Genomic DNA, 14,247 nt, shown 5'->3' with positions numbered 1-14,247 from the left:
GCTGAAAGAGAGACCGCATGGCTATATACTTAGAGCAGGGGATGAGAAATCTGGAGAACTTGCTTCATTTCTTACTCTAAGTGGCTTAAAGGAGTATTGAGAAGAATAAAGTTTCACCTGATAAATATTTTAAATAGATTATTACCCTCAAGCAGTAACCTGTGAAACACTGAAGTCTGTATAACAGTATTACAGTTTAACAGTGTCTTTAGGATGCAACTACTAGAAGAGGATGATCACAAACACTTGAGCATTTCTAACATTCCATCCAGCTGAGGACAATAGTGCAAGAATGCATTGTGAAGGAGATTATGGAATTTAATCATCAGCCAACTCTGGGTACCCTCAAGCTCCCTTATAAGAGGGGAGATATCCAGCCTGCTCCCCTCTCTGCATCTGGCTAGCCTCCTCCCTGCCTTTTCTGACCTTTTTTGGAGTGGACTGCACTCCTGTGAACACACAAAGGGAAGAATGTGCTTGATAGTTTTTTTTATACTGAGAATTTTATTTTGGAATAGCTTGCAAACCTTTAATCAATATTTCAGACACAGCTGTGCTAAAGTACAAGTTGTTGTAATCACCATGGTTCAAGCTAGAAAACAGTCACATTGTTGCATAATGCAAGTACTGCACTGTGTGCCAGGAAATAGAGCACAATCATCTGGAGCTCTCCTGTGCATGCTGATAATTCATGAGAATGATATTAATGAGATCCCTTGAAGAGAAAAGGCAGAAGTAAAAACATCAGAGGGGTTTAATGGTTAAAATATTAAAGTGATACAGCAGAGAAAAAGTGCGCACAACACTGGAATTCCAAGAGTTAGGTCAAACTGCTTGAAGGTTAAAGAGCTATATCTGACTTTGTGCCACAGATCTATAAACTGACAGCAAATCTGTTCAGAGGAGCTTATTGTGCCACTTTCTGTGTGATTTCTATGGGAAATATTGACAGTATTGGGCCAATAACTTTTTTCTTGTGTAAATGAACACTATCAGTGAGAAAAATGTATTGCTCTCAAACATACTTTTAGATTTTTCTTTTGAAACGGTCACGATCTTCTAAAAAGAAACAACTTCAGAAGATTTAGAATGCAAAAGCCCAAAACAAAATAGAACTTGTATATCAATGAAAGTATCCAAAAGAAAAGAATAACATGATTTACATGAGGAGAAAAAGCAGCAGCTTTTCTCTAGCTCTTATGAAATATGTTGAGATGTATAAAAACAACATTGTAGAAAATGAAAATCCATTGATTTCAATAGGAGTTGTATTAGGCCCTAAATATGGTTGTAGAAACATTACTTTTGGCAACTATTTTTGAATATGTTGGCATCAGTATGGAAATAATGAATGGAATAATGAGTGTATGCACTCACCATTGCACTCAGGAGAGGTACAGAATGAAATTATTTTTGTTAGACTGATTTAAGACCACAGGTGAGATTTTCCAAATTTTCTAAGGGCTAGAGTTTTAAATGTATTTAGATACCTAATTACATCTTTAGGCACCTAAAAACCTTTTAAAATATGGCCCTAAGTAATTTAGGAGCACAAGTCTAAACTCACCTATGCCATTTTGAAAATCCCACACCAAATTCTTAAATCCGCAGTAACTCTCTTGACTTCCATGCAGCTACCTCATGTTTATACCAGTGTAACTGAGAGTACAAGTCAGTCCAAAGTCAATGCAAATTTTAAAATTTAAAAATGAAAAAAAAAGACGACATAGGACAGTGAATTATTGCACTGTACCTATTTTTGCCTTTAGAATTTTGAATTTAAATACCACTTGAGGCACAACTGAAAGTTATTACGATGGTAGCTTCCTCCTAGTTCTTAGCAGATATTGTTCCACCTCACAAAGTGACTGTACAGCACAATCTGCCAAGTGCAGGGGAAGAAAATGACAAATAGAAGCAAACTAGTGGTGACACAAAATGTTCTTCCTGACAGGCTGTAGGCATGAAGCTATAGTTAATGCTGTACTATGGATATTTCATATATTGTTACTGTCACAGGGTTTTAAGAGTTGTCAGTCTGCCTGTAACTGCTTTGTCCAGGCCCATCTGGGAGTAACTGACTGCCCTTGGTGACTGCTGAATGGTTAAGTAGTAAATGAGTACCTGGCCCTAATACAAAGTTTACCCTAACTGAGTTTGGGTAGGTATCCCAGGGTAAAGGTGCTTCTGGATAGAACGGGCTCATGGAAAAAGTTGCCCGGGAGAAGGAACTGGTCAAGGGACTTCCTGGATAGCTTATCCAACAAAGACTGACACACTGTCAAGCAAAAAGTGTCAGTCATCAGAATGTCCCTCAGAGTCTATGAGGAATTCAGCAAAATAGTGCTCCATGGATAAAGGACCAAGGCATAAGACTGACTAACCCAAAGGCAATGGGTTTTCCTGTGGAGTAGTGGAGCAAAGGTTCAACCTATTGTTTTGTGTTGGTCTTTTCAGTTAATAAACAAGAACCTCCAAAGGGGGTGCTCATTAGTACCTGAAGGTCTGTTTGGATTTGTTTATACCTAGGAGAGGGGAAATCAAGGCAGGGCTCAACTGCAGTGGCATGCCTGACCACAATGGAGTGTGCAGGGATGTCCTCTGCCATAACAGTGGTATGTTTTGATTCATATACATATGTATTTAAAAGCTTTTTCTCTGAAAATTTCTATAAATGTTTGATTATTAGCCAAAAGAACAAAATAATATTTTATTCCTCGGTTCAAGTAACAAGATGCATGGGAACATCATAGATATGATGTCCAAATTATACATATCAATTAAGTAGTTCAGGTGTCAGATAATTCATCAGGAATTTACAAGGAATGTCAGTACCATGGGTAAATGTAAATGCAAGTCTCGGGAAAGAGCAACTGCATTGAAAATTAATCAGGAAATATTTTTTGGAAGATCAAGAATACTCAACAATAATCTTGAGACACATTGCTTCATCATCTGAAGAAGTGGGTATTCACCCACGAAAGCTCATGCTGCAAAACATCTGTTAGTCTATAAGGTGCCACAGGACTCTTTGCTGCTGCTCCATTATAAGTGTTTTAAAATAATTTCACCCTTTATAAAATTTGCTTATTCTGAATATTCCCCGTTCCTGCAGTTCAACTGAGGCAAAAATCTTATTGCTTTCGATGAGAGATTGTGCTGAGATTTTCAAAGGCACCTAAAAAGGATTTGGTGCCCATCCCCCACCACCTGTCAATGAGAGTTGAGGTCTAATTGACTTAGGCTCCTTTGAAAATCCCCACCTTCTGTCTGAAAAAGGATTCACTGAAACCTGCAGGATTGGGTCTAATATTCAAATGTAAAGTTTCAGAGAGTTTAAGGCCAGAAAGGACTAGCAGATCATCTAGTTTGACCTCCTGTATATGCCATTACATTTCACCCAGTCACTCTTGCACTGAGCCCATTGACCTTATCCAAACCAAATCATTTCAGTCCTCAGGAGCTAAAACCATGTGCCATGGGCAGAGAACAGGCGAGACTGAGGTGCCACCAGAGCCTGAGGCATGAAAGGATATACATGCATTCTAGACCATGTGGCAGAGCTCCGGCTTTGCCTCGGGGGGGTCCTGCGGTTCTAGGCAGTTAGAGTTTGCCTCAGAGGTTTGCTGTGACCCTCAGTGTAGCCTCTCTCCCCTCCTAGAGGCAAGGGTTACAGCTTATTGAGTCCCTGTCTTCCTACTCAGGGAGCATTTGTGTAGAGATGTAGGGAGGGTTGGGGGTAACCTGGGCCCATCCTCTTCTCCGGGTTCTAGCCTAGGGACCCTAGTGGCACCAGCAACAGGTATTTTTTTCCTATACTACCAGAGCTATAGCCCTTCCCTGAGCTACTTCCCCAAAAGGACCCTCCTAGTACCCAAAAGGACCCTCCTAGTACCCTCTTTGGTACCTGACCATGCTTGTCCTCCCAGCTCTTTCACTGCACACCTTCTTTCTTCCAGTCTTCCCACCTCAACTGGAGTATTGTGTCCAGTTCTGGGCACTGTATTTCAAGAAAGATGTGGAGAAATTGGAGAGGGTCCAGAGAAGAGCAACAAGAATGATTAAAGGTCTTGAGAACATGACCTACGAAGGAAGGCTGAAAGAATTGGGTTTGTTTAGTTTGGAAAAGAGAAGACTGAGAGGGGACATGATAGCAGTTTTCAGGTATCTAAAAGGGTGTCATCAGGAGGAGGGAGAAAACTTAGGGTTAGCCTCTAATGATAGAACAAGAAGCAATGGGCTTAAACTGCAGCAAGGGAGATTTAGGTTGGACATTAGGAAAAAGTTCCTAACTGTCAGGGTGGTTAAACACTGGAATAAATTGCCTAGGGAGGTTGTGGAATCTCCATCTCTGGAGATATTTAAGAGTAGGTTAGATAAATGTCTATCAGGGATGGTCTAGACAGTATTTGGTCCTGCCATGAGGGCAGGGGACTGGACTCGATGACCTCTCGAGGTCCCTTCCAGTTCTAGAGTCTATGAATCTATAAAACACACCTACTTACCAGTTCCTACCAGCCAGCCTCTCTGAAGGGGCTTCCTTTTAAACTAGTCCCAGATGGTTCTAAATGGGCTTCAGATGATCTGATTAGCCTGTTTCCCTTGATTGCTTCTAATCAGTTCTTAATTGGTTCCAGGTGTCTTATGGAGTCTGCCTGACTTAATTGCTTCTAGCACCTTCCTGACTGCTCTGGGGCAACACCTGCACTGGTCACTCAGGGAACAGAAAACTATTCATCCAGTGTCCAGTATGTTTTCCTTCTACCAGACTCCTGCATGTCCGCTGGCTCCCTTGACACCTTCGAGGAGCAGTGGGTGCTGTCCAGGGTTTTCTGCTCGGTGTCCCCGTTCAGTTCCCTTCGTTTAGCCCTGTGACCTCACTCCTGTTCCTGTTATCTCATTAGTTGTCCCTTGCAATTATTTGGTATCATGGATCTGTGGCTCCTCCCCTTAAGCTGGGGGGAAGTCCTTTAGCAGTGGGCAGGCTCCGCTCGCCCACTTCCTGGATACCAACAGGACCAGACTCCTGCACCCAACCAGTCTGTGTCTGTCACAATCGTTATGAGTGGATGGTAGTGTTGTATGTTATTAGAGGGGAATTTTTTTTTCAACTTTCAGTATATTCTCAGATATGATGTATGATCTTAATATTATGTTGATTTTGGAATTCTTTGGAATAGGTAGCTCTAATAATTGTAAATATGATATGAAAAAATAATTTATTATAAAATGAACTTGGGTCTAATTTTGCAAGGTGCTGAATATCTTCTTGTGCCGAAGTAAATGGGAACTGCAGGTATTCTGGACCACTCAGAGGTTGCTCAGCATCATCTTGCAGGATTGGTTTTACAGCATGAAAATTTTCTAACTGAAAAGAAAATGAGTAGTTGGATTTCCAGGACTAAAGAGAATACATATTAAACAATCTAAGTTTAAAGGAGATCAAAGAATCTGAGTGTATTCTGATAGGTTTAGCTCTCTTATTAAATAATGCATGCAACAATAAATGAAAGCTGCTTAGAGGGAAAAGAGTAGGAAGAAATCAAGTCTGAATTATGAATGGTATGCAAAAGTGAGTGTGCTCTTTGACCTACAGTACCTGTCAGTCATAATCAAAGTAATTCAGTACAGGAGGAAATGCCTGACAACTTTTGCTTCTCCTAAAAATTCTGGTTCAGCTCATTTTCTTTATTCATGGATCCCTTGTTATTCTTATGGACCCAGACTGAATGCTATAAAGGACTCACAGAAGTAACAGAAAATACGCATTGTCTTTTAGGAAATAGGAAGTCAGGAAAATTCATGTTTAATACAATAAATAAGTTTATAGAATAACTAATATTTGCAAAATGTGCTAGACATAGGGATCAATTCCACAAAGAGACTACCCTCAGAACTCCTGTTGACTGAGTGTGGAGTATTTGCAGGTTCTGATCTCTAATTTGTAGAAACAATCAGCCACAGATGCACTGCCTAGTGTTGAGCACTGATATATATAATCCTGCAGAAATTCACTTTAGACTTGGGAATCTCAGTCCTGCAAGGTGCTAAGTAGCTCTTGAGAGATATTGAAAGCTCTCAATATCCATTTGGATTCTTTCCATTCCCAAGAAATCATTGGGAGTTTTGCTATTAGCTTCCATAGGAGCAGAGTTAGACCCACTGACTTATTTGTGAAGTTAGACCACCCAGCTCCTCTCAGGAAAAGGCCCTAGATGTAGCAGCTCCAGAATGCTCCCTTTTAATCTTTAAACATTAATGGGGATAGTGCATTACTGCTCCAGCAAAGCAAAACATGTTGATATCTGCTTCCAGAACAAATAACAGATTAGATTTTTTATCTCTTGATATTAAATTTGTTACACAACTTAATTATATATTTTCTTTAAAGGGTTTTTTTTTTCAGAAAAAAATAACCATTTGTCCAAAAACATTTGACAGACTGCATGTTAGCTTTATTATCTAGCTAATAATTAATACATTTGTTTTGCTGGTTATTTTCCTTTTCTTATGAACCCTATGGGCTCATCTTAATTAAAAGTAGAGACTATCACTTTTAACTAAATGACAATAACAAGAAAACACACAAGAGTTCCAAATGTGATCAAATTGGTATGATTTTAAAATATATTGTAAGTACTGTAGCAGAAATGTAACTGGTTGACTCTGGATAGAATAGCAAACAATTACTTTGACAAATCCATTAATAATGCAATATAGGATAAATATATTGTAAAGTTATCACAGTGCTGCTTTTATAAAATCGTTTCTTTCTCAGAAACACAATTTCATGTGCAATAAACTTGCTGATTTTTTCCTAATTTTTTCTAAGGGCAGCAGTCTTGGGTAGCTAGACTTAAAGCCCAGTACAATTCTAACCAAGCAAAGAGACTTTGAGCACGTTGGAAAAGAGATTTAAGTAAGAGTCTGTCAGCATTTCTTACACACAGGATGCCATAAAGGAGTTCATCTGTGCAATAATGCCTGAAGCCACTTTAATTCAGCACTCCAGGGTTATGGGCTATGATTTCTGATGATTACATTGTGACACTCTGTGCCTCAAAGTAGAACCCTGGACTCCCTTATTGACCATTGTAATGTGATTATAATATGTTTTGTACAAAGTATGCCTTGTGAGGTTTCATTTAAGAGTCTTGATCTGATTAACCTTAATATCCTGTTGAATTGTATGTATTATCATTGTATGTGAAGGTATGAAGTATTGCTAGATGTGTTACTGAAATATGTTGTGAGGTTGGGAGACGCCCACACCTGGCCTTTCAGTAACAACAAAGGGGAAACCATCACTGGCAAGACAGTTAGTGATGGCCCATCAGGAAGAATTCATTGTCCTAAAGGCAGCTCAGAGAGGGCATGTACGCAATGAGGGAGGCCTAACTAACGTCACAGCAGGGATCTTTCTAGCAGCTGGAAGAAAGCATAAAAGAAGGACAGTGACTTCATCACTTGGCCTCTCTTCCTCCCCCATCCCCCATATCAATAGCTGGAAGATCGTCTGGGAGACAAAGACTTTGAACTAGGGAGATTGGTCCCAGGCTGGAAGGGAGTTCAGTCTGTATATTAGGAACTATAAGGTGCCTGTAACTTCTATCAGGGTGAAAGACTGTTTGATTCAAATCTTGCTTATTCTGTTAAAGTTAGAATTTAGACTGTAAATTTATTTTTGTTTCTTAGGTAACCAATTGTAATCTCTTTGCCTGCTACTTATAATCACTTAAAATCTATCTTTCTGTAGTTAATAAATCTGTTTTATATTTTATCTAAAACAACGTGTTTTTGGTTGAAGTGCTTGGAGAATCTCAGCTTAGGTTAACAAGGGCTGTTACACATCCAACTAGCCTTTGGTTGGAGTGAAGAACTAATTAATGAGCTTGCACTGCCCAAGGGAGTCTTGAGCAATGTAAGACAGTATATTTCTGGAGTGCAAGGCTGGAGGTTGGGGTGAGTAGCTGATGCCTCTCTCAATATGATTCATGAGTGGTTCAGTGAGCATTCATGCAATTTAGCTGTATGTAGGGCTCCACATGCTGATGGCTCAGTAATCACAGCTCCTAGAGGTGGTTGTCACTGGCATAGCATTGTGTGAGACAACACAGGCTGGAGAGTTACGGAACCACAGCAGCTCCAGAGTTCAATGTTGTACCCCAGGGATCCTGTCACATACATGTAGTAGCACATTGACACCCTAACCGATATTGGCCCTATTATGTTTGGCGATGGATAAACATATAGTCAGAGACATCCCCTAATCTAAATCTAAACACAATGCGAGGGGAAAAGGAAATGTCATTATCACCATTTTGCAAAGGGGTATCTGAGGCGCAACAGTTCCAGTTAAGCATGCTCCTGAATTAGGGAGGCTTTCCTGAACAGAAGTTAGAGACTGTGATGAAGTGGACATTTTTGTAATATTTTTATGACTCTTTTGTGTGCCTTGGTTTCCCCTATACAGTGCATTGCAACCCAGTTTGCTCTGAGGATACTGTGAGAGAAATAGGTGTGTGTCACCTCTCCGTTTGTGTGGAACAAAAGTCATTAAGGAACTGGTTAAAACTGACCCAGATCAACAAGGAGGCAGAGAGACAAAGCAAGCTCCAATAACTAATGGATTTCCTCACTTCTCACCAGGGAAGCTGAGAAGACTCCGTTTGAGGACAAAAGACTGAGAGGTCTGAGTCTGTGGGATAAGTGTGAGATCTAGAATAAGCTTAAATTCTCTCACCTGGGACCTGACTAAGGAAGTCAGACTGAGGGTATGTCTACACTATGGGATTATTCCGATTTTACATAAACCGGTTTTTTAAAACAGATTGTATAAAGTCAAGTGCACGCGGCCACACTAAGCACATTAATTCGGCGGTGTGCGTCCATGTACCGAGGTTAGCGTCAATTTCCAGAGCGTTGCATAGTGGGTAGCTATCCCATAGCTATCCCATAGTTCCCGCAGTCTCCCCCAACCATTGGAATTCTGGGTTGAGATCACAATGCACGATGGAGCAAAAACAGTGTCGCGGGTGATTCTGGGTAAATGTCGTCACTCAATCCTTCCTCCGTGAAAGCAACGGCAGACAAACATTTCACGCCCTTTTTCCCTGGATTGCCCTGGCAGACGCCATAGCATGGTAACCATGGAGCCCGTTTAGCCTTTTTTCACTGTCACCGTATGTGTACTGGATGCTGCTGACAGACACGGTACTGCAGTGCTACACAGCAGCATCCATTTGCCTTTGCAAGATAGCAGAGACAGTTACCAGCCCTATTGCACCATCTGCTGCTTTGGAAATTGGCGATGACGGTTACCAGTCATATTGTACCATCTGCTGCTGTCATGGGTGCTCCTGGCTGCCCTTGCTGAGGTCGGCCGGGGGCGCATGGACAAAAATGGGAATGACTTCCCAGGTCATTCTCTTCTTTATGTTTTGTCTAAAAATAGAGTCAGTTTTGCCTAGAATATGGGGCAAGTCTACTAGAGAACCAGAGAGCAAAGCCCCAGATATCCTGCAGAAATGATGAGCTGCATGCCATTCTAGGGGGTGCCCCTGCAACAACTCCACCCATTGCTTCCCTCCTCCCATACCCCTCCTGGGCTACCATGGCAGTTATCCCCCCATTTGTGTGAAGAAGTAATAAAGAATGCAGGAATAAGAAACACTGACTTTTTAGTGAGATAAAATGAGGGGGAGGCAGCCTCCAGCTGCTATGATATTCCAGGCAGGACATCTCCATTACTCATTAAATGGGGCGGGGGAGAGGAGCTCAGCCTCCAGCTGCTATGATGAGGATGGTTACCAGCCCTATTGCACTACCTGCCAGGACTGAATCTCCAGGACACAAAGCTTAAAGAAGGGAATGACCAGGGGTCATTCCCATTTTCGCCCAGGCACCCCCGGCCGACCTCACCGAGACCAGCCAGGAGCACTCACAGGATGATGATGAGAACGGCTATCAGTCATTTTATAAAAAGAACAGGAGTACTTGTGGCACCTTAAAGACTAACAAATTTATTTTAGCATGCATCCAAAGAAGTGAGCTGCAGCTCACAAAAGCTCATGCTAAAATAAATTTGTTAGTCTTTAAGGTGCCACAAGTACTCCTGTTCTTTTTGCGGATACAGACTAACACAGCTGCTACTCTGAAACCAGTCATTTTATACCGTACCATCTGCAACCGGGGAGGGGAGGGGAGAGGATGCTGCTGTTTAGCGCTGCAGCACCCCGTCTACCAGCAGCATCCAGTAGACATATGGTGACATTGAAAAGAGGCGAGAAATGATTTTTTTCCCCTTTTCTTTGAGGGGGGGGAGGGGGGAGTAAATTGACGACATATTCCCTGAACCACTGGCGACAATGTTTTTGACCCTTCAGGCATTGGGAGCTCAGCCAAGAATGCAAATGCTTTTGGGAGACTCCAGGAACTGTGGGATAGCTCGAGTCCTCAGTCTCCCCTCCCTCCCTCCATGAGCGTCCATTTGATTCTTTGGCTTTCTGTTACGCTTGTCACACAGCACTGTGTTGAGTCCCTGCTGTGGCCTCTGTCTATCATAGCCTGGAGATTTTTTCAAATGCTTTGGCATTTCGTCTTCTGGAACGGAGCTGTGATAGAACAGATTTGTCTCCCCATACAGCAATCAGATCCAGTATCTCCCGTACGATCCATGCTGGAGCTCTTTTTAGATTTGGGACTGCATGGCCACCCGTGCTGATCAGCGCTCCACGCTGGGCAAGCAGGAAATTAAATTCAAAAGTTCGCGGGGCTTTTCCTGTCTACCTGGCCAGTGCATCCGAGTTCAGATTGCTTTCCAGAGCGGTCACAATGGTGCACTGTGGGATACCGCCCGGAGGCCAATACCGTCGAATTGCGGCCACACTAACCCTAATCCGACATGGCAATACCGATTTCAGCACTACTTCCCTCGTCGGGGAGGAGTACAGAAATCGGTTTAAAGAACCCTTTATATCAATATAAAGGGCTTCGTTGTGTGGACGTGTGCAGGGTTAAATCGGTTTAACTCTGCTAAATTCGGTATAAACACGTAGTGTAGACCAGGCCTGAAAGAGACACCCAGAGCCTGAAAATGGAGTTCACAGCAGATTGGCTGGGGCTCTGGGCTAATCAGAATGGACTATACTTTAACCTTCATTTCTCTAGGCTAAGGACTTCCTATGCTGTGTTTCAGTTGACTAATGAACCCTACTGTTTTGAAAATGCTGCTTGAGTGGCATTGTATATACTTAGTGAGATGCATTAATCTCTGAAGCGTTCACAAGTCTCTCCAGGAGTCTTTCTCATTGGACTCACTGAACAGAGCTTAGTGTGTGAAATAAAAGTGCTGAAGCCCAAAGGTTCAATCTCAGGAGTCAGTGAGGCCATGTTGCCTTCCTTGAAGAAAGAGTGAGACACTTGGGGTCTGGCACCTCAATGGGGTTCCTTTAAGATACTGTTCCAAAGGTAGGAGCATAGCACCATTCCCGTGGATCCATGCCAATTGGTGGTAACCAGAGGATACTGAATGCACAAATAGTATTTTGCAATAAGTGACTTGCAACCATAAAATAAAGTTAGTCAAAAGTAAAAAGCAAGAAAATGGTGTATATCCACCTCTCTAAGAAGGACATTTTAAACCTGTGGAGGGAGAGAAGGTTAAGAAAGTTCAACAAGGTGTAGCTGATTGCACAGCTGGTGAAGGATGATCGAATGAAGAAGCAGGTTCCAGACCCAGCAGTGGTTCTGAGAGGGTCCGAGAGTGATAGAGGCAGCAGCAGAATGCCCTCAAGACCTGGTTCCCCTTCCAGCAGAGCGTCCTTATGATATGGTTCCCTGCCAATAGATTTGAAGCAGTGAGTTGGAGCTGAGAATGAAAAAACTAGAGGACCAGAAAAGAGAGCGAGCTGACCATGAGAAGCAGTGAAAGCATGAACTAGGAATGGAGAAGAGGAGGAGCAAGAGGACCCACAGAGGGGTAAGTGGGGAAAGATCCCAGGATGCCAGTTCTGCAGGGAGCCTAGATACCAAACTGTTGCCCCAGTTTAAGGGGGTGGGATGTAGATGCCTACCTCAGTGCCTTTGAGAAGGCAACCTGTTTAAACATGGTTGATCCTGCAGACTAGCTTCACTGACTTGCCCTCTTACTTTGGTCCCAAAGCTATAGCGGCGTACAACCAGAAGGACTGACTTGATACTGGTGACTATGAACAGTTTGTGACTATGAACTATTTCTTAAGTTGGAATTGACATCTGAGGCTTCTAGGAAAAGGTTTTGGGGTGTGCAAAAGACCCTGGGTGTGATATATATGGAAGTCACCATCCTGATGGAGAATTATCTTCACAAATTGGGTAAAGGTGCAGAGATCAGAACGTTGAAGGATTTGTATAATCTGGTTCGGTTGGAACAACTCTGTGAGATATGTCCCCATGACTATAGTTAAACCCTTCCTTGTGAGTGCAGAAAATTTACTTGATTGCCTAACTATCATTTTTAGACAAGTGATAGATGTTCAATTCATTGGTTTCTGAGTATGTGGAAAAGATTGAACTCTAACACCATCCAGCAATTGGATTTGTTCCAGTATTTTTTTTCCGAAGTCATGATTGTGTCATACATAAGCCTTTTAAACTGGCTCTTTCTAAATTCTATGAACACAACACTTCATTGCTAGGGAAGAGTTTGATAAAGTTCCAGTTTACTTTCATAACTGAATTATGTTTTCTTCATCAGTTCAGCATTTACAATCTGTTGTTTTTATTAACTTGGTTGCTGCAAAAGTTTCATCTGATCTTTGATAGATGGCCTTTTGAATTTTCAGCAGCTGCTAACTGGATTGCATTACAAAAGGAATTAAAACTGACACTTTATATTTGCTGTTATTTTTAGTTATAGGCTGGATCAGTTTTTGATACATATGTGTAGCTCTCATTCTGGGTCAGTCTATTGGTGCTATGGCAGAAATTATTAGGATTAGGATTGCAGTAGCACCAACAGACCCCAACCAGGCCCCATTGTGCTAGGCACTGTACTGACATTTAAGCAAATTACACAGTTTGCAGTATTATGTAAAGGCACAAAAAGTGAAGGAGAGAAACCAGAATGGAGGAGTGAGAGGATTACGAAGTTAAAGAAACCACAAGTGTTGTACAATGAGCAGTAGTTAAAGCTCACATCTTAGCTTTGATCAGCTGGCATAGTTTCATGAGCACCATGGCAAAGGTAAGTTTTCAGAAGATATTTGAAAGAGAATTTGAAATTTGCTGTGAAATTTTCCCCATCCAATGGGGTTGCAAAGGAGAAGACATGAAAATGTTTGAGAAAGCTGACTGGTCGGTAGTAAACCCTGGGAACACTGGTGGTGAGACAGCAGGGATCAAGGTTCCAGAGGTTAGTACATCAGCTAGGTAGAGCAAGGCTAACTTGAAGAAGGCCATTAAGATACAGATGAGAAACTTGTGTTCAATGTGGTGGAGAAGAGGGAACCAAGGAAGGGAAGAAAGCAAAGAGAGGTGGGATGTGGTCAGAGTGACAATCAGAAAGGTGATTTTGATAGTAGCATTCTGAATAGATGTGAAGTGGAATGTGCCAGAGAGAGGATGTTTGCAGTAGTTGAAGCAGTTGTCTGTGTGATCTTCTATGGTTGAGTCTTTGTGTCTATTAATCAGAAACACTATAATCTACCTATTTTCTACTATGTTTAGCATTTAGCTTCCAGTAGTGCACACATATCTTTTGTTAATTAAATACAAACATAATCAATAAATATTTGTAAGTAACATATTAAACCATACTGAATAGTTTTAGGAGATCTTACCATAATACAATTTTTTTCACTGATACGGTCCAAATTAGCCATACCTAAACTAACACAACAGAAAATCACTGACAAAATGCTGAAAGATCATCAAAATGTGGGGGACAGACCTGGACACAATAAACAACTACAAAAGTGAATTTTGAAATGTGGTATTTGTGCTGGCTGAAAACGCAGAAAGACATAGCAAAAAGTTGATACAGATCTTTAGCAGCTAGTGCTACCTATCACTTAGGGCTCACCTACTTCTCAACATTCATTGGAATAGGAAGATTATGAATGACCATGCCTAGTACAATAATGATAATTGATTACTATGTGGTTCCTGTGCAAATGATTTCTGATAATAGTCCTGTTTTCAGCACAGATTTTTTAAAGTTTGCAGACACATCCTGATTTTCCCACACCACATCCATCCCATGTTTTT

General features: G+C 41.5%; 1 long non-coding RNA gene across 1 annotated transcript in view; it reads right to left on the bottom strand.

Moving 5' to 3' along the window:
* The window catches only part of LOC123363905, a 94,500-nt gene that overhangs the window by 74,165 nt on the left and 6,088 nt on the right, over positions 1–14,247 (bottom strand). The window lies entirely within an intron of this gene.

This window comes from Mauremys mutica, chromosome 2, assembly GCF_020497125.1.
Source record: "Mauremys mutica isolate MM-2020 ecotype Southern chromosome 2, ASM2049712v1, whole genome shotgun sequence".
Taxonomy (NCBI): Eukaryota; Metazoa; Chordata; order Testudines; family Geoemydidae; genus Mauremys; species Mauremys mutica.
This window is presented reverse-complemented; position numbering and strand designations above follow the sequence as displayed.